The sequence below is a fragment of the Montipora capricornis genome, chromosome 4 (assembly GCF_036669925.1).
Source record: "Montipora capricornis isolate CH-2021 chromosome 4, ASM3666992v2, whole genome shotgun sequence".
Taxonomy (NCBI): Eukaryota; Metazoa; Cnidaria; class Anthozoa; order Scleractinia; family Acroporidae; genus Montipora; species Montipora capricornis.
Genome location: NC_090886.1, coordinates 29,446,365 through 29,453,864, shown reverse-complemented (window position 1 = coordinate 29,453,864; position 7,500 = coordinate 29,446,365). Strand labels below are relative to the sequence as shown.

The window sequence follows — 7,500 nt, the reverse complement described above, 5'->3', positions numbered from 1 at the left end:
TGCTAAAGATTTTGATTCTGTTGAGTTGCAAGTTACACATGTACATACCGTATTGTCTAAGATTATCAAGGTAGTTTTGTCTAGGCATCCTTTCAGTACATGTAGTTCATTAAGACATGAACCAAAGACCATAATTTGTTTTTCCCTGCCAGGATGGGACTCTTGAAATTCATCTTGAGATAGTTCCACTTCCATGTCATCATCAGATATAAACTGTTCAGCATCAGATAATTTCCAGCGGGGGTCCATATCTTCATCATCCTTGTCACTATTAATAGTTTCATCATCTGCATCTGTAGACCTGTACTCATTACACAGTTCATTACATTCATTGTGTGTACACGAGGTAGGGGAATCACAATTTTGAAACTCCCCTCGTCGTAGGTTGGAAAAATTACTTTTGGGGATGCACTCATGGTTTAGTTGTGATAATGTGAAACCTTCCACTCTGCATTTCTTGGGAGTTGTGGGGAATTTGTTTCTGCTTTAACAGGAGAGGAAATGCCAATGCCTGACTTATGAAAAGCAATTTCACAGGGAGATGCTTTGAAAACATCAGTTTGGGTTGCCACACTTCTTTGGGTAATAGGCTCAAAAAAACATTGGACTCCAACATGCATCGCAGGACTTTCAGAGCAGGAATCCAAAGCAGTATTGTCATCAGTGAGTATAGAATCTCTTCTGAGAATGTGTTCCGATTCTCAACAGCAAGCAGTTCTGCGACAGCCTATTAGAAAATTGAAATGCACAAATTCTTGATTTTCAAACACAAATTTAAAAAGCTGATATCTGAATCCCTAAAACTGACAGTTGACTTGAAAGTTACAGCCAAAATCACCATGAGTTTTATGGCGTGACTGACAGTGAGATGCCTAACAAGAGACCAAACATTGAAAAGAAGGCATATCCCAAATACAGTCATGTAGAACCACAACAATCTTCGAAACAAGCATCTCATCTAACCGAGATGAAATCGATTATGTACAGGTTTAATAGCTGGCACTGAAAGGACACACCAATATTTACAATCTCTCAATCTTGGAAAGTTTGGTTAAAGCTGGAAGGTTGAGCACAGTAAAAAAAATTTAAAAGTTAGGACCAGAGTAGGACTTGTAGTGTTTGTTTTCTTCAAATCATGCCTAACTAAACAAGACCATTTAAGTAACATAATTCAGGGAAACAAATAATGAAAGGCTAACTTCTTCATGTCTTTGTCGTTCAAGGGAACATTCCGATAATAGCACCAGTATTTTTTCATCTGGGAGAGGAGGCAGTGTGGCTCAGTGGTTAGGGGGCTTGCCTTGGGATCCAGAGGTCCTGGACCCCAAGACCCGCTCTGATCACTTGTTGAATTTGATCCTGGTAGTCCCTGGTTCAACTTCCCAGCTGCACTTGCAAACAGCCAACTGGTTTGCCTCCAGCCAGTTGGGATTCTTAACAGTTGTTGTTGTTATTCTGTTCCGTCGTTTCGTTGTTTCATTGGCCCTGAAAAGCCCCTATGGGGAGCGGTCAATTAAGTATGCATTGTATTGTATTGTATTGGTGATGTATCCAGAGTGCTTCATTGCGTCCTGGGACGCACTTGTTTTGCTTTTGGACACATAGAATATGGAACAAAGGGCCCAATTGGACGCAGAAAAAAAATCAAATGTTTATGCAAATTACAGTACAAACGCCAGGAAAAACATTTGAACGGCATATTTCGCAAGGAAATTGAATATTCCCATTTCTCACAGGGGAGAAATGATCGAATGCCTTAAATTTCAAGGTACAGCTGTAGGCTGTTATTTTTTAATTTTTGTAGTTGAATGATTTCATTTGTCAACAATTATGTCCAGCTTGTTTTGAATTCCCACGTGTTGCGTGACATGATCTGAGCTGTTTTTAGGCGAGACAATTGGCGACACTTTCTATCTGCCGCCAGTGATAATTGAACATTTCAGTCAAAGTTCAGTTTGTTGCATGCTTCCCAAGTGAATTTCAACCATTGTTTTGCTCATCGTGAGCGAAATGACAGAGAATCCCAATGGCAAAGTATGTTAAATTTTTGTTTTGTGTGACCCTGTTGATATTAATTCCGGGTGCGCGGACCGACGATGAACTGTGTATCGATCGCCTATATTTGTTTACTCTTTTGTTCCTAAATTACACCTCAAGTGTTGTTAAAATAAATTATGCTCTTTTTTTACGGAAAACTGAGATTCAGACCTTTCTTTTCATTGCTGTGAAAATCTAGATAATTTATCAACTGGGGCTAACAGTTCTAACAGCGTTTTCAGATGTGTTCGATGGAGCTTTGACAGCCCATACATTTTGATCGATGAATCAACGGGCACAACAGTTTTAAAGAAATTGATCATTTTATTTTAAGTACATATTCGAGTGGAGGCACAAGACTTTATTTCTGTGCAATTTACAAATCTGAAAGGGTACTGCAGCAGCAATTAAGAGACAATAGAGCGAATATTAATTCTTGAATATTTATTAGCTGGACCACCAATATTTTGCAATGGACCCCCAAATTTTCCAAAAGGGGTCCAGAGGACCCCCAAATTTGAAAACCTGGATACATCTCTGTTGTATCGTATGGCTGTATTTGAATACGGACGGTATGGCATCATCCCTCAAACTCTGTTTGCCGGTCTGCCCAGTAAACTGAGCAAGGAGACCAGGCTCAAAACAGCTTGGCAGGAAATGCTCAAGCGTCGGCTTACACAAAACAAGCAAAAATATCTCTACTTTAAAACTGATTTGTAACCAGGTGGTTCCATGGTGAAATATGAAAAAGTTACACTGGTTAAAAAAATATTATTGAAAAAAAGATCGGTTCTTAGAGGCATGGGAAATTAACACATGCAAAAGTCCCCTTAACTGTGATGATGGCATGTACATGTACCTGCCCCAAGAGTACAGGGCCTTGGCGTTATTGGAGAAGAACTGATTTTATAATATATTCTGTTTTCTATTCTTGGATTTCACATGACGTCACGGCTGCCATGTTGGTGTCCCCAAACAATGAAATGGTGTCCCGATCCAATCCTCCAGGAATTGAAAGCTATTATTATGCTACCATCTTCTTTTGTTTTCGTTGAAAAACATGGCTGTTGATCACGTGAGTGAAACCCAAGAATTAGCATCTACGCGATTATAAATACACTTGTCACTTCGTTGTATATTTTTATTACCCCTGAAGAAGGCTTATGTTAGTAGCCGAAACGTTGGGATTTTAAGATTTTTTTTTTCAATATTTTTTAAACAGTGTAACTTTTTCATATTTTACCATCTCTACTATCAAAACTATAAAAAATTTCCAAAACTCAGAGCACAATTAAAGACTAAAAAGACTAGACAAGTGGAATATTTCGTTCGGATCTACCGAACTTCGTCAGCCACAAATTTACATTGTGGCTGACGAAGTTCGGTAGATCCGAACGAAATATTCCACTTGTCTAGTCTTTTTAGTCTTTAATTGTGCTCTGAGTTTTGGAAATTTTTTACAGTTTTAATTATGGTTCCAGAGCAGGAAAACAATATTTTTAGTTTTATCTCTACTATCAGTTGACCGAATAAAGTTATGCACTAGTCATTTGTTTCCCACCCCCAGACCCCCGGGGATAGTGGGGACATATGGGGAAATTACTATGGCAATTACGTGAGATTACGCCATAATTACGCCTCTAGAGGGTAGGGAAATTACAAGATTTTCGTTCCTCTGCCCTACCCCTCTGGGGACATAAGGGGGGAAATATCGGGGAATTCTTACCTAGGAGGACTGGGACTGAAAAGAAACGAAGAGCAATGGTAATGAGTATTTTCACATTTTTTTTTGGTCACTTATTCCTGTCTTGTTTCTATCCAATCTTTTTTCTTTTTTGTTTCGTTCCTTAGATAGTTCATGTGGCACACACAAATGGCAAGAACTGTATATTGTGGTAATCTCCCTAACATTTCCTTGATGACTCAGAATCTTTTAGGAACAGAGGGGTGGGGGAATTACGTGTGTTTGTCTGCTCTAGTCCCCAATGGAAATACACCTACTTTACAACCATTCAAATGTAATTTCCCTACCCATCCCCGGGGGTCAAGGGGTGGGGGAAACAAATGACAAGTGCATTATGAAATGAAATGCCAAAATGTTATGTCATGAAAGTCCCACAAAAACCCTTTGACGTTATGTCACAACTAACTGCTGACCAGTGGAGCACGGCTCAATCTTTTTCAAGATGGCAGAATTCCATTTGCAATTTTTGCTCACGTTTCAGGTACAATAGGGAAGATATCACTGACTATCTTCCCTATATCTATGTCCTAATAAGCCGCATGCTAAATATTTTATCAAAAATTAAAACATACACCAAAGGCCTGTCGCCCCAAAATAAGCAGATTTTACCCCGTAGTTCCCCTTGAAGGGACACTCCATGGATGAGGTCCATCAGAATTGAAGTGAAGGGGTAGGAACGGTTTTTTCAAAGGGTTACGACAAAAATCCGACCAGTAGCAATGTACTCATCCATACCCCGCGGTCGGATCGTAAATGTAACGTCCCAAGGCTATTATCGGGATTCCCATACAATACAAATCCTTATATTTGTTCGGCCATGCTCACAATGTGCTTGGGCGCCTGTAACTAAACTTAAGTAAAAAAATGCCCCGTAAGCAATGATTAAAATACGAAGTTTTTAGGCATCCACCCTGCACTTGATAATATATCTTCATCTGTCATGCCCTTGAGTACTTTATGTATCGATTCTAATTCTTTAACTTTGGAGCGAAAGCCCTAAACTACTAGCCCAAAGAGAAGGCTAGAGTTCGGGAGTATTCTATAGTCGCTCCAACAAACATAGTAAAAGCGTGAAAACTTTCCACAAAAGTAAGAAAGAATGGTCACGACTTACCACTGCTTGCGAATGAACTGCAATCTACAAGGTCAATGCACGCGTGTCTCTCAGCTTACGAGAAATCAGAATTTCACAGGTATTCGTGTCTCTCATCTCAATTAAATCCGACAGCAATTGTACAATAAATATTCTTCCCTTCTGTGCAGCCAAGAAATCAAAGACTTGGAGTGTTGAGGACAGTCTCTGATGTCGGATCAGCTGGTGTCCCATGCAATACCTGGCTAATGAATGCGCATGTGCTGATGAATGGGAGCTACAAGAGAGCTACAATAGGCCCGACGCTAGGCCCCCAGTGGCGCGCGCTGTCTGTCTCTCTGTCACTACAGGGCACGAGTTACAATAGGAAACCTACTGCCTGTACCCAGTATGGGTACCGATGTAATAATTCTTAGTTTTTCGGTGGCAGTTTTTGGATTATGGCCGTTACCATAACAACATCACATCTGATGACAGGCAGATATATTCCTATTCTAGGCCTAAATTCCTTAATATTTGTACTTTCCTTCAGTGAATTTTTTATTCTTTGCCACATTATGGAAATGTATTCCCTGAGATTTTGAAGCGGTAAAAAGTCGCGGTCGTTCAGACAGTTCTGGCAATATTCTGTAATTTGTCATTTTTCTAAATATATTCGGTTAGCCCTGACAGATTCTGAAGACGAAAAAATTAGCAGTTAATTTCACAGATTTGGTCACGCTGACGTCTCAAACAATCAGAAAAACACGCGCGGCTCTATGGAATGGCGTTTGTATCAAAAATACTTCTTGTCATATATAAAACTTATCATTAAATATGTAAAACTTATTGCTCTTTACAGCCTGTAAATAAAATATCTTCGCTTATACATAAAACTTGCTACAAAATATAAAACTTGTCACGCCGTATATAAAACATGTTTCAAAAGATAAAACTTGTCACGCCATATATAAAACTTCTCACGCCAAGCTCACGCCATATATAAAATACTTGTCACGCAATACGCCTATTGGAACCCAATACCGCGCCAAAGGGGCGAGAACGAGGCGATGAAGATTATTAACTCTATAAAGTTGCGTGAAACGCTTCGACAAATAACTGAGAAACGCTGCAGTGCAAAGACCTGAGAATTCATGGGGCGATTTATGAATTTGTCTCCTACAGATTCCACGTTTTTGTCTTATTTCACTGAACGGTTTCAATTTTATTTTTTTGTTGCATGACAGTGAAAATTATCTATGGTTAAACCCAACAACTTCGTCTCTTTTATAATTAATACTCCAGAGGTGGTTTGACGCGGTCTGAAAAGAGCTTGAAGTGTGGTGGATTGCGGAGGAGATCTCAGGGGTTATCCAGGGCAGCTGATCTCCCCGGGTATACTTCTTTTTGTATGGCATCTGCTGGTCCACTACATCGATGAACAGTTGCTACCAAAGTTCACAAATATCATCAATGTCATCGAAGACATAAGCAGTATGCCAGGGGATTTTACCAAGATCAGCTAGGAAACGATCCTTGTCGAAGCCCATCATACTACGATATTTAATGAGCTTAGATTAAGGTCTGGTGGTCTTCTGCTTCCGTATAGCATAGATCGGATCATGATCATTGAGGCCCAGCTTCATTGTTCTACTTGTAGCAAATCTTTCCGGGTAGCTGGCAATAAGGACCATCAATCACGCAGAGCTGTTGAAATGACGACTTCGCGTAAGACTGCCGAAGGCGATTGCCTCACTTTGCTCTAATAATCGAGACAGTGACTCATTTGTGTCCTTTTGATTACCTCTTTGCCTTTCCACTCTGTTTTGGTCTCTAAGACTATCAGCAAGACTTGATGGTTTCTCCCTTTGGCCTGGTACTGGGTTCCAATGGGCGTATTGCATGACAAATATTTTATATATGGCGTGACAAGTTTTATATTTTGTAGCAAGTTTTATGTATAAGCTAAGATGTTTTATTTAAAGAGCAATAAGTTTTGTATATTTAATGATAAGTTTTATAAATTACAAGAAGTATTTTTGATACAAACGGCATTCCATACGGATTAGGCTTTACGCGCCATACTAGTGTCCAGCTTGGGTGCGGCCCTAAAACTCTAGGGAGACTCCTTAAAAGGAATTCAGACAATTCGTCCCACGGACAGTTAGCCCCTTGATTATGATACTGGACAATTATCCTCCAATATAAATCCCACGAAGCAATCCTGGGAACTTAAAGCTAAGCTAGCGACATAACAACTAGTTGCGACCCGACAATGATCTCTCTGAACGCGCTTATGGATGGGAAATCAACCATTTAGCACAATTTAGCACGATCGATCGTCTCAATTACGTCGTGGTAGTCAATTATGACAGTAATCTTTCCTAAGGTTATTTTCGAAAATGTGGAGTTTTAAGTTTTCAATCAAAGTCACTTTGATCACTGAAATTTTGGAGAATCGAAAAGAAGGAATGGGGAGACAATAGACTGTTGTTTGTTCACAATAAACCTTTAACACTAAAGACTGCAGTGCAGGGTAACGATCTATGCGTTTCGTTGGATCAACACAGACAGAGATAAGCATAAACACACCACCGTTAGGACAGATCAAACAACGTTCACGAAGGCATTCTCTTCAAAATGGAGC

The 7,500-nt window shown here is 39.7% G+C and overlaps 1 long non-coding RNA gene across 1 annotated transcript in view; it reads right to left on the bottom strand.

Annotated features, from left to right (window-relative positions):
* LOC138044601 (uncharacterized) overlaps window positions 1–5,108 on the bottom strand; it is a 12,821-nt gene extending 7,713 nt beyond the window's left edge. Inside the window, exon 1 of the long non-coding RNA XR_011131477.1 lies at window positions 4,896–5,108. This is a non-coding gene — a long non-coding RNA (uncharacterized lncRNA). The remainder of the gene's footprint in view (window positions 1–4,895) is intronic.
* Between the last annotated feature and the right edge of the window lie 2,392 nt (window positions 5,109–7,500).